At 40.5% G+C, this 17,466-nt stretch overlaps 1 protein-coding gene across 4 annotated transcripts in view; it reads left to right on the top strand.

The window, feature by feature from the left end:
- The window catches only part of FAR2 (fatty acyl-CoA reductase 2), a 120,496-nt gene that overhangs the window by 16,932 nt on the left and 86,098 nt on the right, over window positions 1-17,466 (top strand). The window lies entirely within an intron of this gene.

Raw genomic sequence — 17,466 nt, 5'->3', positions numbered from 1 at the left:
GTAGAGTTGGAGAGACAACATTATATGGGACTGTGCTGCAAGCCAGGTTTTGCCTTCCAGCCAGGCATACCTGTGAGATGTTGGGCATGGAATGCTCACTTTCTTCATAACCTGAAAGCCTAACATGTGCCCTCAAGACCCTGATCTATCACTTCTTTCCACTATGCTAGTGCAGAGTCTGTCTTTCCTGTTGGTGCTGGAATAAACTGGATGGTGTAATTTAATATTTTGGTGTTAGATTATTATTATTATTATAGATTTGATCTGCAATGGAATTTCAGCAAAATGAGTGATGTGCATTGGTTTATGGTCACTGAAGATTTTTTTTGTTTACTTTTTTCATGGTTAAAAAAGGCATTTAAGTAAACTAGAATTGCAGAGAACTCGGTAACGAGCAGAAATCTTTTTTGTGCGTCAGTGTGGGATAAGTTAGGGGAACAAAAAAATGTCAAGTTTTGTTCTGATTTCCTACTAGAAAATACATTATTTGTAACCTTGATATCATGACTACAGCAACTTTAAAGCCTTAGCTGGTACTTAAAAAGATAGGGCGCTATATGTACGTTTTGCTCTGCTCGCCACACTTCTTGGTCGTGAATTCTGACCTTGTCAAGTGGATTGTTTTCATAACTGCTAAGCAACAGCAAAAATCCAAACCACAAGGCATTACCAGAGCAGCAGTCTGCATTTCTGTGGCCTCCTGCCATGGGATGGAGTCAGTCTGCACACTGCAAGTGCTACAAACTGCAGAAACACTGTTTGGCCAAATTTGAAGGCAAAGCTTTCTTTGGTTTTCTGTGTTACACGCCTTACTAAATCTCCTAATTGTGAAAGCATTCAGCACGTTCTTATGAACAAGAATAATTTAAAGGCTCAATGAAGGGAGTATATTGTCCTACATGGTAGTTACTTGGGTAGATCTAATGCCTCAAAACTGCCTTGGGTATCCTCCAAGTGCTAGAGGGTATTAGTGCCTGTATGCTGCAGACTGAAAGGGAAATGCATTATCATGCTGAATGTAAGTTTATGAAATGACTCAAGTAAATGGTTTTCATTCAGGTATGAGGCTTGTCAACTGTATTAGTTTAATTTTTTTTAAGTTGTTGAAAATGCTTCATTTTCTTGCTAAAAAGTGTTACGAAATGCTGTGTAAATACAACTGTGTAGTGAACTGTCGCTTTTCTTTTAAAATTTGCCCACTGTAAATTTAGTTTTGTTTAATGAAGCCTATAAACTGAGCAGATGAGTTGGGAGTGCATAACCTTGGAACCCTTCCTCTGTGCCTGACTCATAGACATTTTGATTTAGCTTCAGGGATGATTCTCCTTAGATTCTGTTATCCTCAAATGGCACTTGTTCTGCCAAGCTCTTGGCTATTCAGGAAACATAAATCATGTCCTGAAAAACCATGGGAAATCACTGAATGAGGAAACAATTGGACAAATGAGCAAATATGTTTGAATTCCTGAGCTTTAGTCTTCTCACTACAGTAACTGAGGCTGGAAGAGCAAAATCCACGTGTAATCAGGGAGTCCAGGACCTGGCTGTTCAACAAAAATATTATTGCAGGTATCGCTCTGGTATTGCAAAGGATGGGAATACTGTAGTCTGGGTGTAGTCTGTAACAGATTTTAGCTACAACTAAAACCAATATGATGTGTTGGATGATGTCCACTGGTTCTTCTGGATTCAGCTTTCTCCATACATAAGCTGTCAGTTCAATTTGCTTACAAGCAGGACAGTGTTTCTTTGCTTTACTTAGTTGAAGGAAGAAAACACTAAAATCACATAGGGGTTCACTTATTGCAAAAATTGTTGTACTATGGGTACAAAACTTGCCAGAAAATGTAACTGTTTTAAAATATTCTCTGTTCTTCTTGATGCGAAATACAATCACAGCTCACCAGACAAGACGATGACAAGGTGTGGCTGAACTCTGTAGTTTTCGTTTTGATCTTTCTGGTTTGCTTGGTTTAGGGACATTTAAGCACCTTGTTTCCTTTGGGCACAGCATGCTTTGTGTCCATGTGTCCACTCAAAGCTTTTACCAGAATACCAAATTTAGGTGATATGCAGTCAAGTGTTCTTTTGTTCTCTAGACTTTGGGTACTTGTATTTCAGAAGCAGAAAGGGATGAGAATAGAACCAGCTGGCTCATGCATGAGCAAGAATTTTAATTTATCAGTCATTTTACAACCCCTTGTTTTCTTCAGTTTTCATTTTGCGCTTGTCTCTTGATGTTGCTGAAGGTGGAAATAATCAAGTTTTTCTCCAGCCTCATAGGGCAATCACCTGTAAACTTCAGATTTTAGTAGTATGTCTCTAAACTCCTTTTAGCAAATTTGATCTGGGTAGTTACCATTTCAAACCAGATTAACTTTATATGGCTTTATGTGTAGGACTGTGGACATTGTGCAGTTTTATTATCTGATAAACACCATTTGGCTGCTGCTGATTTAATCTTAATTGATGTTACAGCTCCTGGAATTATGTGTTTCAACACCGTCATGGTGAACTTTAAATTAAGATCTAGCAGTCCTATACATAAGCATCTCCTAAGGGTTTCGTTTTGTTGGGTTTTTTCAGTAGGGAATATTTATTGTCTCCATTCCAAGGACTTCCACATCTAATATGTAGCATTTTGATTTACAAAACAATTCACTTGCATTTTAATTTACATTAAAAGTATCATAGAGTGCAGTAGTTTTTAGTTGCAAATTTGGATGGGCATGTAGTGCTGTAATCTTTCTTTTGACTATTTGCCACAGGCCAAGTGAAATTAAATGTTTTGGAACATCTTAATTTTGCTGTCTGACAGGTTTCCTATGAGTGAAAGCAGATGAGTGTTCATCAGGAAGGGAAAGAAAGTGTGGCATGCATAACAGCAACAACAACAACAACCCAATGAGTGTCTGTTGTTTTCACACAGACTTGTGCAGGTACTTACAGTCAGTATCTGATGAAGTGCAAAGATCTAAAGTTAACTTGAAGTGCGAATTATCATAAACGTTAAAGACGGTGTTGTATTTTATTTATTAATATTTTGCATTTAAGCATCCTGGCCTTTTGAATATTTTGTGTCTTCTGTGATTCATATTCAGCTGAAGTCTTGTTATCTAAACAGGTACATATAGTCCTAAATCTCTTTGAAGTGGTAACCTTTTAGGACATTATAATTTGTGTGCAGTTGAAAGAAGTGCTTCAGATGCTGTCCTGAGCAGGAACATTTCCCAAATTCATGGATTTAATGAGGTCAGCCTGTCTTATTCTTTACTATGTTAAGGCAATGCATTATGTCCTTGTAATTTTCTTACGAGCTCATTCATTATGAAACTCTTAACAATGATTTTTCAGATGAGGCCAATAAAATTAAACCCATTTGTAATTTATGAAATGTAGTCAAGCAGACAGAGTATGTTCCAAAAACGAGTGTTATGAAATTTCTCTGTAATTGTTTTGAAGAGATTTCCTAACAACAGATTCATTTCTGTAGTGTGTTTTTAAAAAAACTCTTTATGCTCATAGAAAGCTTAAAAATTATACTCTAGCATGCATTTTGATGTAAGAAATTCAGATTCACTGTTCCTTTTAAAATAAATAAGTTCAGAAAATAGTACTTGAAGTGAAAAGCTATCCTGACAGTTAAGGAGCATTATAACATCACCTGTCTTACAGATTATTGCAGTCTGCCCAAAAATAATTAAAGGATATGCACTCCTAGGGGAAAGAAGGTATGGCCAAGCTGGCTAAGGGATGCTACAGTTTTGGTGCAGCAGCAGCTGTGAATTCAGTACTAATCAAAACATAGACCACCAAGGGCTTTGTTTCCATATGAATTGCCTTATTTCTTCATCTTCTCCTTGTGTGAGCTTTTGTTAGTGCTGAGCTTACAACTTCATGGTGCACTTGGAAAAATCCTTGCATTTCGTGCCTCAAGGCCTTTGCCAGCCTTCCTGAGAGAAGCTTGCTCCTGCTCACCCTTTTGCTTCTGAGGGCATCTTCCAGTGGAAACAATGGAGTTATTTAACCTGATGATGAGGTTTTTCTGGTTTGGTTTGGTTTTACTCTAAGAAATGGTATGTTGCTATGTAGGGTATGGCCTATAGCATGCTTGAATTACTTTTGAGACTTGATTTGGTAGTTGGAAAATTTGAAAGAGTTCTCAAAAAACATTATGCATTTATATGTCATCTAAATTAATTTCTTCTCCTGTAATTGTGGTCAACAGTGTGCTTAAATAAAACCACAAAACAAATCCTGTGTTTGGCTCCAGGAGGGGTGATACACATTGTACCCTAAAGCACAGAAAACTGTCATTAATTACAAAATTATGTATCTTGGGGAGTCTGTGGTGAACCACTTAATCTCCTTTCTTGATTTGTGGCTGCATTAAGTGCTACTCAATTGTCCTTGCTAATTTGCAATTAAATCTCGTTTTGGATGTGGTTGACTTTTTAGTTGTTTATAGGGTTTTTTCCCCCTTGATAAGCAGTACATTAAAGTAAAACCTCTTTTATCCCAGTCATGCTAAACGTGCTTTAGTGGGATCTGAGGCAAACAAATACTTGACAACCAAGAGGAATTTCTGCTCCATACTTGTAGAGCTGCTGAACTTCAGATGTCACAGACCACGTCATGGAATGGTGTTAAAAGGAACCAGCTTCCACTGAGCATTTCCCTCTGAGGCAAAAGTTCTCACTGTGAGAAGATGCCTTCCAGTTGTACCATAAAAATCCTACCAGAGCAGAAGTGGCTCTGCTCCTAAGCCACTTGCAGCTCTTTGCAGCTATTTCTGATACTGCTCTGAGATGAGAGGAGCTGGGTGGGTTGAGAGCATCAGTTGTGCTGCTGTCAGTAGCATCTTCTGTGGCTGGGTGCTGGAAGCTGAGCCTCGACCCAAAGTGGTTGGCAGGAAGCAGAGCAGCTTGTGAGGAACTGCCTCTGCCAAGGAGTGATTCTTTCTTTTGAGGTTTGGCCGGGGATGCAGCTCCTGGAGGGCAGTACTGCTGACATGGTGAATACTGAGCTGCTATTCAAAGCTGAACAGCTGATAAAAATGGGGGATGAGAGTGCAGCACTCTGCAAAATCCATGTGCTTAACTCTCAGAGCTGTTTTTGAGAAGATAAGGAAACAGAGACTGAAGATGCCACTTCCACTAAGCTGTATGTCTGTATCTTTTAGAATTAAAGCTTCACTAGACTGCAAAAGGCCCACAGGATCTAATAAATGTGCATTTGAAAATTGGAAAGGGCAGCACCATCTCCATAATTCCTAACTGGCTTTGGAGCCGAGCACTCCCTGTATCATTTCTTTGATTCATGAGAACAGCTAAAACCTAATAACATTATGGAACATAGTCATCTCTCTAACAAGCTTCCTTTCAGACAACTCAAAAGTTTTTTAAAGCTACTGTTCAAAATTCATTTCACAAGTCAGGCTCAGAATAGAGATGGAAAAGTTAGGAATTTGTATTTTGCTAATTCTGAGTGGAACTCTGCAGAAGGAAAAATTCCTTAGGAAAGTCAGTTTTCAGGCTGGCTTTAGAATATATTAACTTGGTTTGTCGTGCTGTCTTTCTGATTTTTAACTCTGAACTGTTTCTGAATTTATGAACATTCGACAATTTTTTTTTGTCATGCATTTCATTTGACCAAGACCTGCTCCCCATAATTGCCAGGGAGAATCAAAACAATCACCTTGTCACTGTTACTCAAAATCGTGCCTTTGAAACTGTTTTGACACTTGGCCAGGCACCCAGGCACTGTGTTTTACAGCTTCAGCCAATCCATTTACATATATGGCAGAAAGGGATCTGATAATCAGATCTAGTTGGAAAAATTCCAATAAAACAACTTTTGCAAATGCTGTACTCTGGCACATTTCTGCCTGCCTCTGAAAGATCCACAGCGCCCAAACACTGCTGCTCTGTGGGCACAGCCTGGCCCAGGACAATAGGGTGTTTGTCATGGAGAGGGAAAGGGATAAAACCCTGGGAGCCTCAACTTGGAGGCTGTGACCTCAGCCCTCAAGGCTCTCTGGAGCAGACAGCTGTGAGGGTCATTCTTGAGGATCTTGGACCTATGTATTAAAGATATTTGGGTTTTTTTATGGGAAGGGCATGGTGTCAAAAGCTGAAATTAACAGTTTTGGCACAATTTGGGAATTTTTTTTTGGTTATTGTTGTCCTTTTCCAAATTATTCGAAAATTATTACTCCTGGAACTGTGTTCATCTTCCTGGAAGGATACTGCAGCCAAGAGCTGCTGGATGTTTCTTACGTCCTCCTGTGAATATACAGTAGCATCTTTGAATACCAATAAATACTGATAAAAGCAGTAATTATAAATAATTAAGAAAGTCCTTAGGAATTACTGACTATACACGTACAGGAGCACAGTAGTGCTGCAAACTTGAATGGAGAATCTGGAGTCCCCAACACAGGAAGGACATGGATCTGTTGGAGGGTGTCCAAAGCAGGGACACCAAGGTATCAGAGGGATGGAGCAGCTCTGCTGGGAGGAAAGGCTCAGGGAATTGGGATTGTTCAGCCTGGAGAGGAGAAGGCTTTGGGGTGACCTCACTGTGGCCTTCCAGTGCCTGAAGGGAACCACAGGAAAGATGGAGAGAGACTCTTGACAAGGGCCTGGAGTGACAGGACAAGGGGCAATGGCTTCACACTGACACAGAGCAGGGTTAGATTGGATATTGGGAAGAAATTGTTCCCTGTGAGGGTGCTGAGGCCCTGGCACAGGTTTCCCAGAGAAGCTGTGGCTGCCCCATCCCTGGCAGTGTTCCAGGCCAGGTTGGATGGGGCTCTGAGCAACCTGGGATAGTGGAAGGTGTCCCTGCCCATGGCAGGGGGTAGAAATGAGATGATCTGTAAAGTCTCTTCCAACCCAAACCATTCGGTGAGTTTATGACCATGCAATGTATATGTGCCCTACATATCGTAAAAACAGCTCTTTCCAGTTTTGACTAATGCCTGTAAGAGGATGGAAGGTGGGATTTTTTTACATCTCTGCCAGGGCACTAACCCTTTTTTGTTAACTCTTAAAGTTTTTGGCTCAGTTGAACAGTTGTTAAAATTCATGATCTTTGGAATTAGTGATAGTCTTAACCACAGTGCAGTCATGACTCTGAGTTCAGGCTGACTTACTGCTTTTGTCTTCTTTCATGCATACTGCTTTGTCTCTCTTGTTTAAAATCCCGATAAAACTTTAATTGTATCATTATCCTCCCACATGTTCTGCCCTCTAGCAGATCTCAGGGATGGAAATGTACTTGCTGCAAAGTCAAAGGTGAATAAACTAGGAAAGGTGTATACACACTTTTAAATTTAGGTTTGTTCAATATTTTTTGTATGCCATGTGTTTCCTGAAACATTTTATTTATTTACAAAGGGATTATCTTGTTTGTACTGGTAAGCATAAAGAAAGATGAACAAGAATGCCTTCGTTTACCATTTTCTGAAGAATTTTTGCTGCAGAAAGGAAAAGGAAAGAAAAGAAGGAATATCTTACTACTTTTTTTGTTTTGTTTTGTTTTGTTTTTTTTAAACTGCCTTGGCTTCTAGCAGACATGGTGTTTTACCCTTCTGTTGAAAAGCAATCCCAGCACCATCCCAGCATAACAGGCTCAAAGAGAAGTAGACCCCATGTAACAACAGGAGCACCTCAGGAACTTCATCTTGTGTCTCAGTGGTGCTAGTACCTCAAGGTTGTTGTGACCTCTCTCTCAGAGAGCCTAAAAAGATGTTTATATTTAATAGTAGCTGTTTGTTTGGCTTTCTGGGGTTTTTCTTTCATCTTGAACTCTATTTCATTTTATGTTTTTCTTTAAGCTGTGTATCTACCAGTTTAGAAAAAAATTATAGTATTTTCTTTTTTTATTTGTTAATAAATGCTGGCATGAAAGCTTCAAGGGGTGAGACTAAGTTTAGATAAGAGTATGTAGGACTAGTAACATGAGAGCAATCTTGAATTACAGCATCAAACCTAAGGGCAAAAACATGGAAAATTCAGATAAGTACCAAGACTTGTCATCTACTCAATTTACTGACTGTTTTATGTGTTTCATACTGCCCCAAGCTAAGATGACATGAAAAACAGCAGAAGGTACCAGTATCTATGAAATTATCAGCTTGGGACCTGATGTTACTTTCCCTGCCTTCCAGTCTCAGCACCTGGTGTGGTGCACAGCATGAACCCCTTCCTTTCCCAAGCTGTAAACACGTGCAATTGGCATAAGCAGTGTTTCTGAACCTTTTTTGATTTGTGGAAATTCCAATATATTGCCTATATGACAATGTATCTCTCTCTGTCCCTTCTACCTGCAGATTTTGGCAGTGATTCATAGACCCCCGCAGGAGTCTCTGTGGTCACAGTCAGGGACCTGGATCAGTGGCAGGAAACCAGAAGACAGATGTCAGGAAAGAGTAGTGTTTGTTGCCTGCTAATTTGATAGTGTCAGCCTGAAAACATCTTCATTGTAAACTATGCAAAGAATGATTTCCAGCAGAGAAAACTGAGCAGCTGCTCCTTTCCTGCCTTTCCTTGCTTCAAAGCTACTGATTTTGCAGGTCAGGTGCTACTACCTGGGGTTCCATTGTCATTCACTTGCAGTATGTGCACCTAACAAATCCACATGCTGGAGATGGTAAGAATTTAACTGTTTCCATCACCTGTCTACCTGTGGGAAGGGAAGAGGAGTGAGGGCTTTTTAAACCTGGGAGATGAACTAAGTTCCTTTTCCACAGTAGCTGGAAAGATGAAAACTAAAAAGCAGCCAGACAGGGATAACTGGAGGCATTTTCTCAATGCTGTTTAAAGATGTTTCATGGAAATACCATGGAAGGGTGGGAAGCTTAATTAGAAGTTCTTAACAAGTCATAAATCTTTCTTAAAAATAACTCTTAATGTGGCTTCCTAGAAGCATTTCAAAGTACCTGAGAAATGGAAGGAATCCTGCTGTGATTGGCTTTTTATGTAATGGCACATTTTCCATAAATGAGATCTACAGAAAGTTTTTCCTTTGCTTCCCCCTCCACTCCAATATCCTAAAATAAGCAGAAGATGATCTATTGCAGATTGCTAGCTTGCGCCTATTTTTAAATTTTTGAATAGCAAATATTAAACCAGATTTTTCATTTCCATGCATGTTTTCCTTTTAGCAATGCATATTTAGAGGTATGTTGCTTTTTTTCCCTAGGTAGCATATTATTAAAGCTCATGTGATACTGTGTCACACTGGGTGTGTCAGGTACACATAATTAATTACAAAACTGCCGTACACAAATTATTGTTCCTGCCATAATGTGTTAAGTAGAACTGATTTTCTTCCAGATATGTATACATGCATACTTTCACTGTCAAAACTTCAGGTACTGCTTTAAACAGTTGGGCTTTTTTGGTCAAGAACTGTTTCATTGCTTTATGTTGATGCAGACTTATATAATGAGTTCTGGGCCCACGGCTGCAGTTTAGTGATGTGAATTGGGAAACAGGGTTTTCTGTACCTTTCTGAACCAAGCAGGTAAACTTCCTGAAGTAGATTAACAGAATGAAAAATACTGTTTCTCTGATAAAAAACAGGTTGTTATTTTCTGCCAGCCATGATGTCACCTCCTTTTTTAGATTTTTTTGATTCCTAGACTGAGAATTGTACCTTTTCACCCCTGGAAGGGATAGTTTCACTCTTATAAATGTACCTATAAAGAAATTGCAATCTTAAATCACACAAAGGAAAATACCTGATTCACAGTTATCTCCATTTGTTAGGCACTGAAGCTCAAATGCCTACAGAATACCAAACTGTAGGAATACCAAAGGGAACTTCTTAAATCACTGAAAAAATTAGTAGCACCGAAGTTGGAGCTGTAAGTTGTTTCTCTTTCTTCCTTTTCTTCTCTTTCTTTTCTTTCTTTCTCTTTTCTTCCTTCTCTTTCTCTTGTAGAAGGAGCTACAAGTTAAAGGTCCTCACTGAGAAAAAAGCACATTTATGTTTAACGAATACTGTGTGCACTTAGTTGACATTTTCCCTGTTGTTTCCTTTGTCCTTTTTTCATAAAATAGTATATGTTAATATAAAAACCTCTGCCTGCCACCTCTTTTTCTTCTTCCTCTCCAACCTGATCAATCTAGCAGTAAGAGTGTAATTAAAAATTAAGTTTGTAGGAGCTATAAAGTGGGAAGGGCTATGCATCTTGTATCAGATACCTGTATTATATTCTTCCACCTTTTCTTTCCTCCTGGTATTGGGCAATAACAAACAGCAATAACGACGTGATAAACACTCATCTCATCATCCTCCACCCTTCAGTAAGAGTTGGTTGCTGTGTTGGTGTGGTCTTACCACTGTCACTTTATCAGCTGCTATCATCACAGCCACTGTATCAGCCTCAGAATGGTAATCTGCAGCTTTGCTGTTGTACTGGTTGCTTACACTTTCCATGCCAATGCCTTCCTTTTACCAAGTGAATTCTGCAGTCCAAGGGCCTGCTGGAGTAGGTGAAGGTAACATCTGTTCCTTGAGACAAGAGCCTCAAGGCAGCTCTTGAATAGGAACCACAATCCTTGTGTGATGCAGGGGTTTGTTATCCTGATTTTCCATGAAGAGAGAAAGTGATCTAGATGTAGCTGTCAGAAAGAAACTGCTCATCCTCGCACACCAGCCAGACAAGGATGTCCTCACTGGACAATGCACTATAACAAAGTTCATTACAAAGGTGCTGATGTACAGTTTCAGTCAACCTTGGGATTACTTGGAAAAAAGATTGTCTTTCTGTCTGTCCACATCTGTGGGCGCAGCAGCACACACCCATGATAAGGCAAAGTTCCTAACATAATTTGGGGCACCTGTAAACACTGGAGGATGTAACAGACTGCAAGATATGTGCAGACTAAACAAGTTGCATAAACTGCTGGTGAGCTCTGGAGTACTCTCTGTGCCTCTCTGGGGCTTTTGAGGGCACTTTCACAATCATTCCCTTGCTCATGTAATGTGAAGTGTTCAGCCAGATTTGTGTCAAAGGTGTGATGGCATGGAGAAGCAATGCAACCAGGGAACCTGCTTCCAGCAGCCCCTTCTTCCTGCAGCCTCTTGTTACCAAATCTAGGTTGTGGAGTGAGGAAAACACTATTAGGAGAACTTTTGTATTCCTCTGAGTGTCTCTAGCCAGCCATCTGCTTTGTTCAGCAGATGCTTCCCAGATTCTGGATATGGAATCACACAATCATGGAATGGTTTTGGTTGGAAGAGACCTTAAAGATCCTCTTGTTCCTTGCCATGGGCAGGGGCACCTTCCACTAGACTGGTTCTCCAGTTCCCCACCAACCTGGCCTGGAACATTTCCAGGGATGGGGCAGCCTCAGCCTCTCATGATAAACTGTTCCAGGGTCTCACCACTCTCACAGGAAAGATTTTTTTCTTACTATCTAATCTAAACCCACTCTCTGTCATTTTGAAGCCATTGCTCTCTGTCATTTTGAAGCCATTGCCCCTTGTCCTGTCACTCCAGGCCCGTGTCAAGAGTCTCTCTCCATCTTTCCTGTCAGCTCCTTCAGGTACCAGAAGGCTTCCAATGAGGTCACCCCAAAGCCTTCTCCTCTCCAGGCTGAACAATCCCAATTCTCCCAGCCCTTTCTTATAGGAGGCTAAGAGAATTTGAATAATATAACAATTGGGAGCAGATAGTTCGATTTTCGATAGCTCTGTCAGTGAAAGATACGTGAAAAATGAGTTTATTTGGTGGTGTGTCCAGTCACGGGCCAGTGTAAAAGGCAAAATGAGTGGAGAGGTACCTGTAACACTTCATCTTGTTCCAGTGGAGGGGAGTCTTGTCCTTCTTTTCTCTGGTTGTTTATGTCCAACAGGAAATGTCACTAAGGCTGTATTAATGATACTTAAGAATAATATTCTTGGAGTCGAGAGGATTTTTAAAATTATTCTTAAAATTGTTCCATCTTTGGAGTCTCTGCGGTCTTAAATTAGAGTTGAAGGCACATATGTAATATAAGTTTGTTATTCCAAGAAGCTAAAATACCACAAGCAATAATATAATTTCTAAATTTTCCATTGGTTCAAGGAATGTTTAATTAACACAGGAGATGCAGAAAGGGAGAGTCCTGCTCTTGATAGCATTTTGCAAAATTGCAGATAATAGTGAATCTATTAAGTGTCCTTCACCTTGCTACACCACAACACGTGGGCTGGCAGGTAAGAAAAGCCTGGAGGTCGATGAAGAGGCTGCATTCCTCTGTGGATTGGAAGGGAGAAGCTAGAACCCGAGCAGTTACTCCACTTTTTGATTTTTCACACCCATCTGGCGAGGAGGAGGAGGAGGGGAGCAACTCAGATGCGGATGGCTGGAAACATTTCTGTCCCTCATTCTGGGCCAGCTTCCCCAGTTCTGCTCCTGAATTTTGTCTGCAGGTGCAGGTGGGAGCTGGGCAGAACAAAAAGAAGCTCCTTCTACAAGTTCTTTTTCTTTTCCTTTCTTAAGCAAGGATTAGTTGATTTTCTACAGTATTTTGAAAGATGAAAGAAAACAAAATGTCTCTGGGCAGATTACACTGCGGGTGCAGTTGTTGGATAAGGATTATTTGCCATTAGAATTCAGTGCTATCTGAAAAATCAGAGAGAAAAATTTGAGGAAGAAAATTGTTCTGGTTAAACTGTCCACGTTGTCAGCCCACCTCTTCACAAGTGATAAACCAAAGTGATAACACTTTAAAAGTTTTTTAAAAAGTTTAAACTTTGAAAGTTTAAAACTTTAAAACTTTAAAAGCTGTTTCAGTTTTTAAATTTTAAAATAACACAGTTACAGTTCTCTGTTTGCAAGTCTGCTCATCACCCTGAAGTACTAAACCTATGACGTATAATTAACATAGTTTTGAGAATATCTGTTCATCTTACAGAGACAGCAGTGACAATTCAGTTGCTTGTCTGTCTTAGCTTTTTGCAAGTGAGATTGTGACTAAGATTTTTCTCTGGTTTGCTCTCAATTTCTGCTCAAGGAGCAGATACCAAGTCTTGTGGGAGCATCACTTGCTGGGCTGTCTTCCATTCACACCAGGACCATGCTGTGGCTGCTCTAGTAAACACATCACCCAAGTTTTGTATTAAATCAGTCCTTTAGATCTGACTCTTCCCAGCAGGTAGTAAGGAGCATCAGTTCTGTTCTTTGATCAGTCCTAGAAAAATTCTCCTCACCTTAGGAGAACTTTCTCAATTGCCAGCCAGCTGCTTTTGAAACAGACCTAAGCCTGAGGGCTGGGAACACGTTTGTCAGCCAGCTGGGAATCGCAGCATATGTCTCACTTCCTGCACCTCGGTGATGTTTCATTACAGAGTGCATCACAGATGCCTTCCTCTCCTACACCCTTTTTTCTTGAAAAACTTCCTCTCACTTTTGCTTGGGATTCCTCCTGCTCTCGTCAGGAGAGCACTGGTTCCTGTTAAAGGAACCAACCTAGGAGGAAGGTCCTAGGTCAGTTTTGGGTACAAAGCACTTTAATCTCTGTAGCCAAAATCAGATTGTATGCATCTAGATTAGACACAATAGCTGAGATACCTGTTTCCAGGTGGATCAGGCTGGGAACAGAGCTCAGGATGAGGGCTGACCTGTAGTGACAGGCTTTACTGCCTCTTGTCACTGTGCCCTTGATAAGACAGTAGACATTATCTTAGGCTTAACACACTAACACGCTCACACTGCTGCCAACTGGAATGCAGCCTTTAGCATAGGTAAACTCCCCTAAATATATATTCCAGAAATGAAATAAGGCTTCTACCTTTCATTTTGTTACGAGAAAGCCACCTTTGTCTATGTAAATCTATGTAAAAATACCATAGACTTTGAGAAAGGAAATGACAGGTTTTTTAGAAAAAAAACTTTATGTTTCAGCACTGAGTAAAACTCAGTTGTTTGGCAATTTCTTACAATATTAATGCTATGGATTTGATCTTTTCTCCTGGTTGCATTTCTTCTAATCAAGCTGCATTTGTTCTCCTTGGAAGAATCTTATATTGCTGTCTCATTGCCATGGTACCCATGAAGAAAGACTTCCAGTAGGCAGAATTTACTCCTGTAATCACACACTCTTCCTCATCAGAACATTGATTCAAATTAAGTTGTCACAAAGCAAAAAGAAGTTTTGTTACTTAAACTTTTTTGGAATTGCTGACAAAATCAGTTCTGACAATGCAAAGAGGAGGAAATATTCACCACCCCCTTTACTGGCTTGACAAGGTCCTGGCAGAGTCTGACAAGTTTTGGAGTGTTTTTTTGGTGTATGTTAGTGGTTTTTTTAAGTTGTCTTTACAGAACTCTGCTCTTCAGTGTTGCTGGTGAATAGAGCAAGCTGACAATCAACAAGTAGGCACAGAAATGCCCGAGGCATGAATTCTGATTTGAAACTTCATCCTATGACACCTTCATCTAGTCAAAATATGGTTTGAGTAATTAAAAATTAAGAGTCTTCCTGGTGAGGAAGTGGAATTGTCTCTGTGTTGCAAAGCCCCACTTCCCTGAATGTAAAATGGTCAAAATAGGAAGATACTGCCCACAGCTCTCAGTCTTTTGCAGCCCTAAATGTTGCACATGCATTTGTGTTTCAAACCACATCTGTTTGCTTGCCATTCTTCATGCAGATCCAGAATGACTGCCCCAGCATTCAAATCCACTGCTCTGCTTGGGGCAAGCAGCAGGGTGAATTTGCTCCAAGCCTGTTACTTGTTACTTTTGCTGAGTGAGGTGCTGCCTTTCCCTCGTGCAAGGAGATTGCTGTTCGATGGAGATGTTTAAAAAAAGAGGGTTAAGAGGTTGTGTCAGCTGAGGGCACATCTGTGCTGCACCTTAGTCTGGCAGTGCTGGGGCACGGTGTGAGCTGAGAGCTTCAAAGGCACATCCAGTATCAGCTGGCACATGGCTTAAACGAGCAGTGTTAATTAATTGAGGAGCAGTGCTGTCTGGAGGGGATTTTAGCACTCCTGGTGCTGGAAGCAGCTTGATCACGGCTAGACCAGGTTATCCCTGCAGTCCTCTGTTGCTTCAGGGTCATTTCAGGCTGTTCTTCCCTTGGCTGATGGTTTGGATGCTACAAATGAAAGTGTTTGGTAAACACATTTCTGTCTGTTTTGCTTTGGTGAGTGTATCATGTCTTTAGAGCACTGACAATGTTGGGATTGCCTTTGGGCATTTTTGTTTTGTTGTGGGAAGAAGGGATTGTTTTTCGGGTTGGTTTGTTGTTTTCTTATACTGATGTTTTGGTTTTTTATTAGTAGAAACAAAGGATCTGGTTTTAGTGTGTGACAGAAGAGCATTGTGTGAAGAGTGCTGTTAAGAATGATAGTTGCAGAATGATGTGTGCTTGTTGGGTTTTATTGTTTTGAAAACAAACATGCTCCTCCTCTCCAGCTGTAATCTGCTGATTCAGTTGAAGAAGCAAGGTCAGCTTTCATCTCTCTTTTTTCCTTTCTTCTTGTAATTTAGATATATTTTAGAATATTCATTGTTCACCACCAGAGAGCTTTGTGCTTTCCTTCTTAGCTCTGCAGTCACCCAGGACTCCTGGATGCTTCCTGCTACTTCTGCATCACACCCCACCACATTTTGAGCTGAAGCAGGTAAAAAAAGGCCTAATAGTTAGGAGAGAAGGAGGAAGGTTACAGGTATCCATTCAGAGGAGGCAGGGCAGGGCTGCCAGCAGCAAGGGAACAGATTAAATTGATTCATATTTATGTGAAAGATTTTAAAACTGACCCAGTGGTCAACACGATGGTCACTCCCATGCAGTGACATGGGACTTGCCTTACTCTGCTCTGGGGGGACCACAGAGACTCACAGCAGAGAATGGCAGTAATTCAGTCACTTTTGGTGACATCAGCTTTCTGAAGAGCACAGCTGGTGCTCAGCAAAACAAGTGTGTCCTCTGACAGGAGTCAAAGACGTGCAGGGAGGAAAGGCCCCTGGACCAAGGGGGGAGATGAAGGTGTTACCTCCTCTTGATGAAGAGGTGACACCTTCCCTGTCACATAAGATGTCTTGGGCAACAAAGGTTTCAAGTCCTCTCCCAATTAGATGACTGTTGCAATTGAAAACAGGCAAATCCACGCCTCTTTTATCCAGGCTGCTGTGAAAAAACGAGGAGGAGGCGTTTCTGATGGTGACAGGATGGTCAGGTGGCTTGGAGATAGGGCTTGAGTCCTGGGTTCTGTTGGAAGGGGCAGTCCTTCGCCAATGTGTGTATGAGAACGAGGATTTTTCTGGGTTTTGTGTCTTTTACCATCTGTTCATCTCGGGAGGGGACTGGGAAAGAAAGCATTGCTAATATTTGCAGTTACAGTTGAGAATTGTCCACCAGTGGCTGTAAGATAAGAACTATTTTCCCTCGTGAACTTCCTGGTCATTTGCAGCTTTGGTGGCAGGATGGCAACGTAGCTGTTAGGGCAGCCAGATATATGAGCAAATTTGGAAAGCTGCCCTGCCTGAACAGATGTTCCTTTGCACAAACAAGTTTGGAAAGCTCTTCTGAATGGAAAGTACAACCAGATCACTGTGTTTAATAGCTCTGACTTTCATGTCAGAGGAATCAATAATTTTGAGAATGGAAAACTTCATGGTTACTTTTACTGTTGTTTAATTTAATCAATGAGAAATATAAAAAGCACACAGCTATGAAATAATTAAAAGTGACAGGCCTTTCATGGGATTTTATCCTATTTCTATCCCTTTCTAAACACAGTAAGAAAATTATTTTAATGAAGTAATGAGTTTTTTACTTGGTAGTGATGTTTGGAATGGAAAAGTTCAATGAAAGATTGAGAATATATGCTCAGATGACATCGAAATGGTAAATATTGCACTGTTACCAAGTGAGTAAATTTTAAAGCTTTCCAGTAGTTAAAGTATTTCTTTAAAAGCTGGCTTCTTTCGTATGTCTGAAAGTAATTGTAAAAGCAATACCTCACTGACTTAAACATGCTGCCACCCAAAGCTTTGCAGTGAATTCTGACTCCAGCCCTCATCCCCTCTGTCCTATGGGTGTCTGTGTGTGGGTGTAACCTCTGCTCATGTGAGTGTGTATTGCTGTCTTCGAATGTGCTTGCTAAACACTTGGCCTGTGAAGGAGTTCCTTTGTTTTCTTAGGAATTACAACAGAACTTTGTCATTTCTGTTGCTGCCTTTGGTAGATTGTAAGCTTGAGAACAGAGGAGCAAGGTCCAATGGATTTTCTTAAAGATTAAATATTTATATTGTATCAGGGTTTTCAAAGAGGTCCCTACTTAACTGTTCCCATCTAAAACCATAAATGAACCTGGCCTTAAAGAAAAAATGTTCCCTGAACATTGCCAAAAGATTTAGACCAGTATTTTTAGTATGTGCTTGTTGAAAGAGAAAAAGCCTGGTTCCTCAGTGCATGTGAAGACAGTCTGAGGCTCGTACAGGTTCTGCCAGTGGTTAGCCAG

This window comes from Sturnus vulgaris, chromosome 5 (assembly GCF_052056855.1).
Source record: "Sturnus vulgaris isolate bStuVul1 chromosome 5, bStuVul1.hap1, whole genome shotgun sequence".
NCBI lineage: Eukaryota > Metazoa > Chordata > Aves > Passeriformes > Sturnidae > Sturnus > Sturnus vulgaris.
This window is presented reverse-complemented; position numbering and strand designations above follow the sequence as displayed.